This window comes from Lactuca sativa, chromosome 1 (genome assembly GCF_002870075.4).
Source record: "Lactuca sativa cultivar Salinas chromosome 1, Lsat_Salinas_v11, whole genome shotgun sequence".
In the NCBI taxonomy this organism is placed as follows: domain Eukaryota; kingdom Viridiplantae; phylum Streptophyta; class Magnoliopsida; order Asterales; family Asteraceae; genus Lactuca; species Lactuca sativa.
The window spans coordinates 140,680,777-140,696,480 of record NC_056623.2 but is presented as its reverse complement, the minus strand read 5'-3'; the positions used below and the strand labels follow the sequence as shown (position 1 = coordinate 140,696,480).

Sequence of the window (15,704 nt, the reverse complement as noted above, 5' to 3'; positions counted from 1 at the left end):
TTTTTAAGTTACTTATGAAAACATTTTACCACTTCCTTAGTTTGAGTCCCGACACACCCAAGGATGTGTCCGAATCCCTCAAACCAAGGCTCTGATACCAACTTGTAACGACCCAATTTTTACAAAGAAAATTTTCATTTTTAATTAATCAAACCAATCTCATAATCCATAGATTCCCAAAACATTTGTTTTTTAAATCACATTTATTACATCATTGTTGTTCTTTTTGAAAACATCAGAGGGTCCCAAACATGATAAAAAGAGAGATAGAGTGCACGCCACGTCATCACACCTTGCCCTTACCCTTCGGCTCCGAAGTACCTGAAACAATCAACAACCTGTAAGCAAAATGCTTAGTGAGTTTCCCAGGCATACCAAACACAATCACATATACAAATCCTGATAGTAGATAAAGTTATAGACATACCACATAAATTATGTAATATGATTCAGCAAAAATGTCATGGGCGACCTCACATGGGGTTTACCTAGGAATGCCATGGGCTACCACACATGGTCTTATATCCAATGCCATGGGCTACCCCACATGGTATTTACCTAGGAATGCCATGGGCTACCACACATGGTCTTATATCCAATGCCACGGGCTCCCCCTGGGGTCTTTCATGTCAATATAATAACACATAACACATCCATTAATACAAGAATAGCACACGCATATCATGTTCACATAATGGGCCGACCTTGGTGCCTTAGACCCATAGGTATGGTGAGAAGATTCACCTGTCACGAATGCTGAACTCACACTTTATGACCAAAAATGCCCCCACGTGCTGCTTTAACTCAACTGCCTAAAAAGCGTCATACAATAACCAATCATTACCCCTAAAGTCAACCATGGTCAACTTCAGTTAAGGTCAAATCAACATTCCATGTTGACCCTAACTTGCCGAGTACTTCTAGTGACTCACTGAGTTTCTCGGAATATTACCCACTCGCCGAGTCACCGAGGTGACTCATTGAGTTCCTAAGGTCTGATCGAAATTCAAGGCCAGCAGTCGGGTTTTCCCTTCTTACAACTCGACAAGGTTACATGTATCCTTAGTTGGGGAAAACTTTAACTGACTCGCCAACTTGTTCCTACAACTCGTCGAGTCTATGTAGATCTTCATCGGACTCGCCGAGCTGTTCATTCAACTCGTCGAGTCCATGCCTATCTTCATATGACTCGCAGAGTCATCCTTGCGACTCGCCGAGTCCCTATAGTCCTTAAGCCATACATACTCTTTTGAGCCATGCAGTGGCTCCAAATTACAGATCCAAGCTTCTAAGGCATGCTTTTCACGTAAAGTTGCAAACTTTACCTGCATGCATGGCTAAAAAGGATTTTAAGGACAAACCTAATCTCACAATGGGGTTCACACTCAAGGAAAGCTTCATTCAAGGCCAAGCTCAGAGTGTTATGACTCTAGAACCCAAGGAGGGTCCAGATCTGAAGTTACAACTTCAGATCTAGCTCAAATGTAACAGCCCAAAATCTCAAGTATTGTTAATTTGCATTTTTGGGGTGTTTTAAAGGGGAGACTCGGCGAGTTGGAGCCAGACTCGCCGAGTAGGGTCGCAGATTTGGTCGCGGGTTCGCGACTGGACTCGACGAGTCCAGGTATGGACTCGGCGAGTCGACGCTGTTCAGCAGAAACCCTAGCCGTTTCGTATTGGGTCGTATTTAAGGGTTGCATGTCGTCATTTCACGTCTTTTGGCCGATTGTGGAGAACCCTAGACGACTGTGGCACTTGGAGCAAAACTTGAAGGCCATTATTGACTTTGAAGGAATTGTGGTGCAAGAAGAGGGAGGATTTTGGCCAAAGGAAGAGCAAGGGGGTCGAGTTCTGATGTTTGGGGACACAGAGAGTATGTTTTTCAGGTAAGGTTTCGAATTATCCTCTGCTATGTTGATGTGTTATGGAATTAGGGTTTATGAAACCCATTTGGTGATTTGGTGGATTATTATGTTGTTATACATAAGTTTATACCCTAGTAATAGGATGATTAGAGGTCCAGAAGTCCCCATGAGTGTGTACCTTGAGAAAAACGTACCACAGGAAGCAGTTGGATCGACTGCATGGCATGGACTCGCCGAGTCGGATGATCAGACTCGGCGAGTAGCTTGAAGATTCACTGGGACTCGCCGAGTTGTTCTTCAGACTCGGCGAGTGGAGTCGGGGTGGCCCCGCGATTCTTCCAGGAGAGACTCGTCGAGTCAAAGAGGATACTCGACGAGTAGCAGGGGAATCTCAGAGGATTGAAGGACGACTAGACTCGTCGAGTCGCCAGGGAACTCGCCGAGTCCAGTCGAGCTGACATTGGACTGTTGACTGGTGTGATTCTTAGGGTCAGTTAACGTGGAAGATAGAAGTATTAAAAAGAGATATATGATGTTACAGGGAGCTTGTAGATCGGAGGATCAAGTGTAAGGAATTTCAGGAGTTGCTATCTTCCAGTGATCGCGAGGTGAGTCTTCTCACTATACCTCACCCGGAAGGGTTTGATTGTGTGACCGGAAGGTCAAGTATGTTATGTGTTATGTTTATATGCTATGAATGGAAGTTAGCTGCTACGTGTGATATACATGCTTATATATGGGCCGGAAGGCAAGGTATTATGTGACAGAAAGGTCAGGTATGATATGTGATATATGTGCTTTATGTGTTAGAGTATTTGTATTATGTGTTATATATGTGTACGGGCCGGAAGGCGGTTATCATGTGGATCGAAAGATCCGGGCCGGAAGGCGATACTATGTGGATCGAAAGATCCGGGCCGGAAGGCGATATTATGTGGATCGAAAGATCCGGGCCGGAAGGCAATGTTATGTGGACCGAACGGTCCGGGCCGGATGGCGTATGTGCGTAAGGTATATTGGGGAACTCACTAAGCTTCGTGCTTACGTTGTTTATGTTTCGTTGTTTCAGGTTGTTACAGTAACGCGGGATGGCAACGGTTCGATTGTACACACCGAAGAAAGAGTTATGTTTTGGAGGATCCTGGTCTTCTATTATAATGAAAATGAAACTACGTTTTGTAATTTGAGTGTGAATAAGATTTTAAACCAGTGTTTTTAATATTAAATTGATTAATTAAATGAAAATTTTATTTCTGGAAATCTGGGTGTTACAAATTGGTATCAGAGCCTTGGTTTGAGGGATTCGGACGCGCCTACGGGTAAATCTGGACTCAAACTGAGGAAGTAAGAAAAAGTTTTTCAAATAAATGGTTTTCTAAAAGTGAATAAGAGTTCAAAGAGAAAGCAAGAAAGAGCAGTGTGTACAATCAGCCAGAGCCAAACGGTGATTTCCCAAAATACTCTTACTTTTGTATTATGAAATATCTGTTATGCACTTTATGAGATATTATTGCATGCTAGAGACAGGCTAGGTATTTCACATCTTAGGACTAGAGTGGCCTGATTTGTGATGCCTTAGTCTAGGGTTTGCTGTTATATGTGCGTTATGCTCTTGTGTGTATGTGATGAGTGAGAGTATCTAGTAAGAACGCACGAGGGGTAGAGCTACAGAGTACAGTAGCACATCCGAGGAGGAGCCGAGAAGGTGGAGCTATCACAGCTAAGGAGTCCTATGTATGCTTCGATGCTCGAATGCTGCTTGCTTCGTGCTTTGTGGAGTTCTCGATGATGGGAGACAGTTACTAAGTGAGTATGACGATACCCAGGAGGTAGATGTTTGGCATCATCAGGAGCTCTTCAGCAGCTGATGGCAAAGAAGTGAGAGGACGGCGGAAGGGGCTAGAGATTAAACCTAGCCAAGATGAGTGCGCTGGTAGAGTAGAGGATTTCGCTGGAAAGCGAGCATGCGCGATGAGATGGGGGAAAGAGCAGGTTTATCAGCTACTTAGGAGCTCTGGGATGGTCCGTGTGGAAAGTATGGGTAGATGTGGCAGGTAGTATGGGCCCGTACTACTGAAAGCAGAGGACCCATACTTGATACAGGGGGCATTCTGAAGGTCCTAAGGAACAGATTGAGGGGTGATGTTATGGTTCGGATACCATACATCGGAGCGGATACAGAGTGATGTTATGGTCAGGGCACCATACATCGGAACAGATTGAGATAGATGTTGTGGTTCGAGTGCTATACATTGGAGCAGATTGAGGAGTGGTGTTATGGTTCAGGTACCATACACCGAAGCATGTTGAAGGGGGATGTCATGGGATGAGTACCATGGTTCGTAGTGGATGATGCTTGTGGCTATCTTGTTATCCGGTTATCGATCGGACGAGCACGAGCGAGCGGGATGCGAAGATTCGCGAGATCCGGCGTGATGAGGTTGCTGCATTGTTGCGGGTTGAGTCGCCAGAATTGTTTGGGTCGATCAGGACCACTATGATTGAAGTAGTCTGATGAGCGATATGCGGTTTTCGTAGAGACGGCTGCCGCGGCGGTTTCAGCGGCTGTAGCAACGGCAAAGAAAGGGACTAGTCGGGGTTTTCAGTAACGGGACTTCTATTATGCGAAGCCTCCCACATCCGATGGAGTTCAGGACTCGATTGTTGCTATGAGATGGTTATCAGACATGGAGGGGTGTTTCTCCACGAGTTTATGCCCTGCTGATCAGAGAGTGGGGTGTGCTCTGAACCTGTTGAGGCTCGGGGCGAAGGATTGGTGGAGATTGACACGAGGTCATTTTCCGATGCGCAGAGGGCTGCGGTTTCATGGGATCAATTCAGAGGGATGTTCAGTACTCGCTATGTTCCGCGAGATGGAAAGGAGAGATTGGCTCGGGAATTCCTTGAGCTGAGACAGGATTTGGAGTCGGTGACTGAGAGCACCGGGATGTTTATTGAGAGGGCGATGTTTTGCCCTGAGATCGCTTCGGAGCAGGCTCAGATGTTCCGGAATCCAAGTATACTCAAGAGGGGGAGTATCAGACAGTTCGTGTCTGCGCAGAGACGCGAGACCGTGTTGGTATCGTAGGAGGCCGCCATGTGGCGTGAGTTAGAGGTTGAGTTGCAGTGGCGTGAGATGAGGCAGGCCCCGATGCAGTCGTAGTCGGCGCCAAAACGGTCCATGACCGTAGACGTTGTATAGCAGGTTGGGTTATAGTGGTAGCAGTGAAGAGTTCAGACGAGTTTTGCAGTGCGGAGAGTTATCGTCTGTATTGAGAGTAAGTCCCTGTTCTTGGGACGAATCCGGCGTTGGATACGGGTTGATGAGTTGAGATGAGAGGAACGATGATACTGCGGTGCAGTCTACGAGCCAGATATGTTCTCGAGCAGTGCAGGTGCTTAGTATAGAGATGCAGTAGGAGAGCATGAGATCATAGGTGTCGATGATCGAGTAAAAAGGGGTTACATCGGAGCTTGCGGGTCCGGTGGTACATGCCGCAAGTGCGGAAAGGAGGGGCACTGTGCGCGGGATTGTTGGCAGTCAGTGCCAATTCGGGATTTGAGGAGGACAGAATGAAGCGGAGCCCCAGAGGGCTCAGGGTCGTGTTTATCTGCGTGCGACAGAGGGAGACGGAGCAGTGCCGGAGGCAGCGGCAGGTATGATGCTTTCGGGATGTCTTAATTGTCTTGCATGGACGTGGCGTATTGTTTGTGCTGGTATCTTGTATGGATTTCGATGCGGTATTCGTTGTTTCGCGGGTCGGGCATGGTTATGGATTGGTGCTTCAGGTTTTCGCTTGGGCATTCGTTATTCCCTGATGGTTGGGTATGGTTGTAATTGGTATTTTAGTGTCTGTAGTCTTGTGCGGTTTTCGATGTGATGTTCATCCTTTGGGCAGATTGTGAGTTTGGTTATGGGTTGATGTCGAGGATTCCCTTGGTTATCGTTCGTGAGGGTTGTTAGGGGAGATGCGGCACTGGGTTGATTGTCGGGTAGTATCTGCAGTTGTGGAGTAGATAATTGAAGGATCAGATTCTTTTGAGTGGAGTGATCAGGGAGGAGATGTGTTTTGCTGAGGGTTGCTTACGCTTGTGGGAAGCAGTCAGTGGGTAAATGTTCTCTTTGTGCAGGATGGTTCTGAAAGGTCGTTAATGACGATCGGTGGCAGTTAGTCAGTGCTTTAGTGGGGGAGAATTGTAAAATTCTCCGGGAGATCGATGAGTATGTGAGGGTGCTTAGCTGCCGGGGTTCAGCAGTGTTTGTTAGCGCAAAGTATAGGCCGTCGAGAACGGGTGTTGAGCATGCGGGGCGGGATACAGACCTAGGGTATTCGATTGTGGAGGCCTGGGAGGAGGCCGGAATCAAGCTTGAGTAAGTAATCGGAGTTTTGCGATCAGAGTATTGGTACGTTTGAGGTACGTGATGGGTTGTACTGCATTAATCCCACGGGATTATGTTGTGCATGTTTCCAGAGCTGGAACCGGAAGGTTCCAGAGTTAGAACCTGAGGGTTCGCAGAGTTGGGTGTACGGACCCACAGAGATATAGCCTCGAGTGGCTAGTATGTGTTGTGAGAGTCGGTCCAGTCATACTGGAGACTCTGTTGGTATTGCTGGATTAGTTTGGGAATTGCGGATCGCGTATGTGCGGTGTGATTGCATTGGAAGGTCTGGCCCCGGGTTAGTGATCTTGTTTAGCTGAGGCAGTGAATCTGATGAGTGGAGAGAGCGTATGGGATTGAGAACCCCTGCAATGGGAACCAGAGTATGTGGATAGCGGTTACGCAAAAAGGGGTGGTGTCGCTTGGGGCGAGCACCGTGACACCGGTTGGAGTGGCATTATGGCCAGGAGGGTTCCTTGGAAAAGGAAAAGAGGAAGGTGTGTAACTCCGAAGGGGTGCAAGTTCACGAAAGTGAAAGCTGCAGAGCAGAGTTATGGTTAGAGTACTTCGAGTATGGTTCCGAGTATCGTGTTGCGGCAGTGGAGTAGGAACCCATCCGGTTGGGATGTCTGTTGAGGCTCAGAAGGGATGCATGGAGAGAGAAAATTTTAAATTTTCAGTGTGAATCCGATCAGAGTGTAGGGTGGATGTAGTGGTTCATCTTGGGAGATGTTCGAGGATGTCATCAGTGTATCGGGTCTTCCAACCTACGAGTGTTGGGGCTAGTTCAGCATGGGTATATGATGGCAAGAGGAGAATTCGTGAGAGTTACTCTGGGAGTGAGAATGGATCTCTCAGTTGGTCTGGGATGGACAAAGTGGGCTTGGATCGGGGATCCGGTGGTTCAGGGTTTCCTAACCCTTAAGGGTCGAGTGATCGTCGAGATTTAGAGTAGAGTTGCATCTTGGGTAATTTTCGGATACAGAGAGTGATGTGCAGTACGGAGATCGGGCTTTAGTTGGCAAAGCAGAGTAGAATCAGCAGGTTAAAGAGAGTTAGTGATCGTCTAGAATTAACAGGAAAGTTATGCAGGCAGACGCCGTTACGAGCATGTGATTCAGGTCAGCGACTTCGTATTTCTGACGGGGTGCTTCGATTTAGGAAGAGGGGTAGATGGGGGGCCCCGGTGTGTTGGGTCTTTTCGTGAAGGTGCGAAGATAGGAAGGGTGGCCTATCGTTTGGAGCTGTCAACGGAACTGGGACGGATCCATGACACTGGTATGTGTCGCAGTTGAATAGGTGTATAGCGGATGAGTCAGCAGTGGTTCTTCTAGAGAACGATTAGTTGGATGCGAGCCTGTGTTACGTCGGGAGGCCAGTGGCCGTCGGAGATTGGAAGATCAAGGTTCTGAGGAACAAGGAGGTACCTCTGGTATTGGTTCAGTAGCGACCTTGGAGGATATCGGAAGTGTCTAGGGAAGCCGAAACGTGTGATGCGGGAGCAGCATCCAGAACTATTTTCAGAGTGAGACTTCGAGGGCGAAGTCTAAATTTTAGTGGGGGAGAATTGTAACAGCCCAAAATCTCAAGTATTGTTAATTTGCATTTTTGGGGTGTTTTAAAGGGGAGACTCGGCGAGTTGGAGCCAGACTCGCCGAGTAGGGTCGCAGATTTGGTCGCGGGTTCGCGACTGGACTCGACGAGTCCAGGTATGGACTCGGCGAGTCGACGCTGTTCAGCAGAAACCCTAGCCGTTTCGTATTGGGTCGTATTTAAGGGTTGCATGTCGTCATTTCACGTCTTTTGGCCGATTGTGGAGAACCCTAGACGACTGTGGCACTTGGAGCAAAACTTGAAGGCCATTATTGACTTTGAAGGAATTGTGGTGCAAGAAGAGGGAGGATTTTGGCCAAAGGAAGAGCAAGGGGGTCGAGTTCTGATGTTTGGGGACACAGAGAGTATGTTTTTCAGGTAAGGTTTCGAATTATCCTCTGCTATGTTGATGTGTTATGGAATTAGGGTTTATGAAACCCATTTGGTGATTTGGTGGATTATTATGTTGTTATACATAAGTTTATACCCTAGTAATAGGATGATTAGAGGTCCAGAAGTCCCCATGAGTGTGTACCTTGAGAAAAACGTACCACAGGAAGCAGTTGGATCGACTGCATGGCATGGACTCGCCGAGTCGGATGATCAGACTCGGCGAGTAGCTTGAAGATTCACTGGGACTCGCCGAGTTGTTCTTCAGACTCGGCGAGTGGAGTCGGGGTGGCCCCGCGATTCTTCCAGGAGAGACTCGTCGAGTCAAAGAGGATACTCGACGAGTAGCAGGGGAATCTCAGAGGATTGAAGGACGACTAGACTCGTCGAGTCGCCAGGGAACTCGCCGAGTCCAGTCGAGCTGACATTGGACTGTTGACTGGTGTGATTCTTAGGGTCAGTTAACGTGGAAGATAGAAGTATTAAAAAGAGATATATGATGTTACAGGGAGCTTGTAGATCGGAGGATCAAGTGTAAGGAATTTCAGGAGTTGCTATCTTCCAGTGATCGCGAGGTGAGTCTTCTCACTATACCTCACCCGGAAGGGTTTGATTGTGTGACCGGAAGGTCAAGTATGTTATGTGTTATGTTTATATGCTATGAATGGAAGTTAGCTGCTACGTGTGATATACATGCTTATATATGGGCCGGAAGGCAAGGTATTATGTGACAGAAAGGTCAGGTATGATATGTGATATATGTGCTTTATGTGTTAGAGTATTTGTATTATGTGTTATATATGTGTACGGGCCGGAAGGCGGTTATCATGTGGATCGAAAGATCCGGGCCGGAAGGCGATACTATGTGGATCGAAAGATCCGGGCCGGAAGGCGATATTATGTGGATCGAAAGATCCGGGCCGGAAGGCAATGTTATGTGGACCGAACGGTCCGGGCCGGATGGCGTATGTGCGTAAGGTATATTGGGGAACTCACTAAGCTTCGTGCTTACGTTGTTTATGTTTCGTTGTTTCAGGTTGTTACAGTAACGCGGGATGGCAACGGTTCGATTGTACACACCGAAGAAAGAGTTATGTTTTGGAGGATCCTGGTCTTCTATTATAATGAAAATGAAACTACGTTTTGTAATTTGAGTGTGAATAAGATTTTAAACCAGTGTTTTTAATATTAAATTGATTAATTAAATGAAAATTTTATTTCTGGAAATCTGGGTGTTACATCAAATCCCACATAAACCTCAGAATCAAGCCATAAAAACCCTAAATCTCAACTACAAGAGATCTAAAAGGAAAAGAAGTGAAGGTGGCGACTTAATACCTTCAATGATGCTAAAATGGGGTAGCTTTGTGTTTCCTTGCTCTTAGCCTCTTGCCCTACAAGCTCTTCTCCTCAAAGATCCAATCACCAAGGTTGAGAATCGGGACGTTACATGCGGGCACTCGGCCCTCTGGTGACCTGTCTGGTTGAAATGAAAGCAAACCATGAATCCCTTTAGGCAATCCTTGGCTATATGCCCCTCCTTGCCACATTTGTAGCAATCACCTGATCGACAAAATCCATCATGTCCCTTGCCACACTTCCCACAAGTGCGGCCCTTCTCGCCCCCAGATCTTATATCGACGGGCTTTGCCTGATTGGCTGTCGGTTGATACTGTACCGACCGCCTATCCCTCCTTTGAGTCTCGGCCTCCTCCCTGGCCTGAGTCTCCAGATCAATCTCCCTCTTCTGAGCATTTTCTTGGAGCTCGGAAAATGTTCGGTATGTCGAGTTCGCCACGAACTCCTGAATGTCTCTCCTCAGTATGTGCAGATATCGGCTCATACATGCATTCTCAGTGGACACATGCTCAGGGCAGAACAACGCCCTCTCATGAAACATCCTCATGATCACTATCACATACTCCGTCCCCTGCTTGAGGGACAAGAACTCCTAGGTCAACCGTACCCTCTCCACCAGGGGAACGTAATCATCTCGAAACATAGCGGTGAACCTCTCCCAAGTCACCGCGGTAAGCTCTACAGTAGTGAAAGCCGCCGTCACAAATTTCCACCAGTCCTTCACTCCCAAGCGAAGCTGGTTCTGCGCGAACCGTACCCTCAGATGCTTCGGACATGAACATGTGTAGAAGCATCCCTTAATGTCATAAATCCAACTCATCGTGGCTATCGGATCCTGAGTCCCATCAAACTCTGGTGGCTTCGTGTTGCTGAACTCTCGGTGCTACAACGAGTCACCCCCCTGTGGCCTCGCGACAACGACAGCTGCGGTGGCTGCAGCAATGGCAGCCTCGGACAGAGCAGCATACCACTCGTCAAAAGTCTCAATCAGCATGGTCTTGATAGACCCAAACATCTCCAGTATCTCATCTTGAATGGCTGCGGCCACCTCCTCATGAATCAACCTACGAATCTCCTCATCACTAGTACCACTGGTACCACGGCCTCCTAAGTTGTGGGACGTACCTACCATGATGCCTCTAAAATACAACATAAAATAATCAGAGACTCGATCGAGATTACTCACACTCGATCACCCGTTCCTACTTCTTCCTTAGCATCCTAAGGACTCTTACTTGGACTGCTCACCGATCCGGTGGTTCCAGTAGTACGGGCCCTATACTACCGTCCACACCACATCAATATTCACCCCAAGTCCTCCTCCTAAGATTCCAGATCACAAGTACTCTACATCTTATCATGCACAGGCCACTTTCCAGTAGACCTCTCACAAGCTCCTCACTGCTACCTACTCACTCTCGAAGTAAGTCATAGTAGTAGTAACTCCTAAGCTAAGGCATCACAAATCAGGCCACTCTAGTCCTAGATATGAATGCCTAGCCTACTCTATAGCATTCATAACACATCACATAATATCTCATAACATATAACGTAAGGGTATTTTGGGAAATCACCGTTCGGACGCTGGCTGATTGTACACACTGGTCTTTTCGCTTTCTTGAAAATCTTTTACTTATCTTAGAAAATCGTTTCTTTTTGAAAACTTTTCTCAAATCCTCAGTTTGAGTTCATATATGGCCGAAGGTGTATCCGCATCCCTCAAACCAAGGCTCTGATACCAACTTGTAACAACGTGAAATTTCAAACCAAAATTTTCATTTTTCAAACACAACATAACTCATATAATAGTTTTTAAAATCTCATAAGTGTCAAATGTCATCATAATAAAACATATCCCAGAATCTCAAAAACATAATCCTTTGCCAGTGTGTAAAAATCATGTCGGTGCCTTTCCGCGGTCCTCAGAAGTACCTAAAACACATATCACATAAACGATAAGCACGCATGCTTAGTGAGTTCCCCAAAATACCACATACAACACATATTAGCCACGTGAGGCTATAGCTCTATAAGACCTTCCGATCCATGTGTCTCAGTGGACCTTCGGCTCCACAACTCCGGTAGACCTTCCGGCCCTACCATGATGACCTTCCGGTCCTGCTCTGTTAACCTTCCGGTCCAACCATGTTAACCTTCCGGTCCAACCCTGTCGACCTTCCGGCCCGGCCATGCAACTCATATCATAAAATATACGTATCACATAGAGTCATACAAACATCATAACATATAAGACCTTTCGGTCACACATAATTACCACTCTAGGTAATGTAAAATGATAAGGCTCACCTCGTAAGATGTCTAGTAAACACTCATGCTCGATATCCTCGATCTAGCCTCCACCTGGCACAATGGTAATAGTTCTAATTAATACTCTCCTTACATCCTCATTTCTAGAGAATGGGTAGAAGACCATTCTACCCCTCCCTGACCCTTCTTAATCAGTTTGACCAAACCCTAAGGTTAACCAAAGTAAACTCCGGTCAACGGTCCAAATTGAACAGACTCGCCGAGTGCACTCGTGTGACTCGGCAAGTTCAGGCGTATCCTCTGAATCCTTCTAAGGCTTCACTCGGCTCGTCAAGTTAACCTCCCAACTCAACGGGTCACACTAGTCACGAATCGCGGGGCAACCCGATTCGACTCGTCGATTCATCCCATGGACTCGGCGAGTTTCCTCCATGGCATTACTTATATGACCTTTTGAGGTCAGATATGTTTCTCTAACCTATAGATCCGGCCTTATAACACCCAAAAGTCACGTAAAGGTCTAAACTTGATGTCCAGGCATGGTGTATTTTGCTCAATAACCATAATCCCTCCATTAATGGTTCCAAGCTTCAAGGTTCCATGTTTACTCTACTAAGGCTTCATACTTTCGGGCTCTCTGGACCTGGAAAGGTCCAGATCCGCAACACAAACTTGCAATAGGGGTTTGATGCATTCAAGACCCCAATAATGAAGTGATTCAAGCCCTCATCCCCAAAAAGGAATCAACAAGATACGGAAGAAAAGGGGTCGAAATGATCCCTGACACTGAAGCCCCTTGCTAGAATAACTCAGCTCTACAACTTCCTTTGGTCCTTCTTGCTGGAACTCTTCTTTTCCCTTTGCAAAATCACACCAAAAACACAAGATAGCTCTTTCTCTCACTCTACACACTCAAGCTCGCTATGGTTCTCTCTTCTGGACAGGTAGTCGCAAATGAAGGCCATAAGGACCTTTAAATATGTCACAGGCCCAAAGATTTAGGGTTTCACCCTACAGCGCAGACTCGTCGAGTTGACTCTCCGACTCATCGAGTCCATTCATTAATCTGAGTCATCAATTACGATTATACTCGACAAGTTGAGGCGCCAACTCGTCAAGTCACTCCTCATAACTCAAAATAAATACTCAAATTGTCATACCTGGAAATCCGGATGTTACACACGACCTGAGCCATTGTTATTTACTTCATGAAAAGTGTCCCAGAAGATTCCTATATGCGGAGAATCAAGTTTCCTTATCGAATAAAGATATGTACTGAATTCACGTCATGACATCCTATTGGTCATGACGTGAGGAGCATTTTATGGAAACTATATATATCATTTGTTAGATTAACTTGAAGAAGGATTGGAGTGAATTCGAAGCTTTCTAAGATAATTTTTGAGACAGAAAATCTACGAAAATCAAATACTGGAAGCAAAAGAGGATTGGAGATTAAAGATTTTGAAGATTGTAGCAAGAATTCACACAACACATTCGGTTTGCATTAGATTGATCATGTCTAGTTTAAATTCTTCTATTTTTTTATGTATTTATTTTCTTCAATGATGAGGTAAATCATTAGTCTTTCATTTAGTGTATATGAACCTTAATACTATGTGTTAGTTTCGTTTAGCTTGTGTTTGATTATAAATACCTAGAATGCTAAAAGTTTTAATCTTTGTTCCTTAGATTCAAGTTATGTGTAGTTGAATGACAATTTTAATTGCATGAAGTTGTCTACCTAGTTGTTTATGATCATTAAATTGCTAGTGCTAGGATTAACCAAATCCTAGATTAGGTAATAAAGGTAACCAATTTAACTGTGTCAGAAAACATAATTTTATCATAATTGTGTATAGTTATTTTTCTTGATCATAGATAATTAATCTTAGATAAATCACACAACCCAATAATCTTAAATAATCAATTTCGTGTTCACTTGTGTGTGGTCGTTGCATAGTAGTTCATGAATTGGTGAAAACATTAGGAGATCAGATCAGGCTTCTTAATAATATTTATAATGGTAACCAACTAAATTAATCCATTTCTTGAAACTAACCATAGGAATAGGGGGATCCAAATCTAAACGAAAGTGTCTTCATTCTCTTGATTACGATAGTCTTTAGTTAGTTGTTTGGTTAGTTTTAATTTAATTAAGTAGTTAACTTAATGAACTTGAAAAATCAGATAGAAACCCACAATTTAGTTACTATTTTAGATTAAGTTTTAGTAGTTATTTTATTAGATAAATACCATTCCATGAGTTTGATACCGAACTTACTTTTCTATATTATGAATTGACTAGGTACACTGCCAATAAGTGCAATAGTAGATAAGTTTTGTTATGATTATAAATTTAAAACTATTATCTGTGTACATTAAGTTTTTTTGGCATCATTGTCGGAGAACAACTTATTTTAGTTGTTAATCTAATTAATTTAGGTTAATCGATCCTTCTTTTGTGGTGGAAAAACCGTAAAAAGTTAATTTTGTACATTAAATAAAATTTTCTGATTTTAAAGTTTTCACGACGTGAATAGGTCTCTATTACGACGTGAGAATTGAAGTTGTTCAATTTTTCGTTTATTTGCTTTGTAGTTCATTTTTACGTTTTTGTTTTTTTTGTTTTAGTAATTTATGACCAGGGGATCACAACTTCTTATCATACCACCAATAGAAGAGCTAGGGTCTGCATTGCATAAGAAGAAAGATAAAAATGTTGACGAATCAAGTAGCAGTTTTCACTTGGACAAATTCGAAATCTTTGAAAAGACTCCAAACAAGAAAGGAACCGGGTACGAGCCAGGAACAGAAAGTGATTTAGAAGAAGAGGTAAAAAGCAAGTTAGAAGAAATGGTCGACCTAGTGGAGATGATGATGGAGGAGTACAAGAGGAGGCTACATAATGATAACGGTCCTGGTCTTGTTCCACCCACAATACCCGCTGCTACGAACTTTGAGCTCGAGGGACAAATTCTCACAATGCTCAAGTACATTCCATTTCATAGAAAAGACTATGAAGATGCGTTCAAACATATTGGCGAAGGATTGGACATTGCAAATTACTTCAATGTTCCAAATGTTTCAAGGGATGTAATGCTACTAAGGATGCTTCTAGTGACATTTACAAGAGATGCAAAACTTTGGTGAAGTCCCTTGCTCCTATAACCGTTAGAACCTAGACCAAACTTCGTGAAGCATTCATATAACAATTAAGCTCTCCTTCAAAGATAGCTAAACTCAAAAAGAACATTGCTAATTTCCAACGGAATGACGACGAGTCGTTATATGAAGCTTCGGAGAGGTACAAGGGATTACTAAGAAATTGCCCTCAACACGATCTTAATGTGCAACAAGTGGTGTTTATAATCTAGTTTGGGGTAAACATGACCATAAGGCAACTCTTTGATTCTAAAGGAGCAATGAAGAAGAAAAATCATGCTACAATAAAGGAATTAATAGAAGAATTCAGGAAACACTAAATAGAGTATCACAATCCTTGAAAATATGTGACAAGAGGTAAAGGAAGTGGAGATGGATGAAACAAGAACTTAGTAGCTGTGATGGCGAAACTAGAAAATATGGACTAGAGGATGACACATTGTGATAATTGAAATGGAACACACTTGGCAAAATATTGTGATTTAGATGAAAACATGAACCACAAATCACAAGTATACTATTCTAATGGTGACCGTTATAATGAATATTGGAGGAAGCCAAAGAGGGAATGGTTGCCATATGAAGAATACAAGAAGGCTAAAGAAGAAAAGTATCAGCAAACCGGACGAGGATACTACCAAAAAGAATAACCAAAACCCAAGAAGAAACTAGATTTTAAGTCA

The 15,704-nt window shown here is 44.4% G+C and overlaps 1 non-coding gene across 1 annotated transcript; it reads right to left on the bottom strand.

Moving 5' to 3' along the window:
- Positions 1 to 15,095: 15,095 nt before the first annotated feature.
- Positions 15,096 to 15,202, bottom strand: LOC111921834 (small nucleolar RNA R71). Its single transcript, XR_002860295.1, has one exon. It is a non-coding gene; the product is annotated as a small nucleolar RNA R71 (small nucleolar RNA).
- Between the last annotated feature and the right edge of the window lie 502 nt (positions 15,203 to 15,704).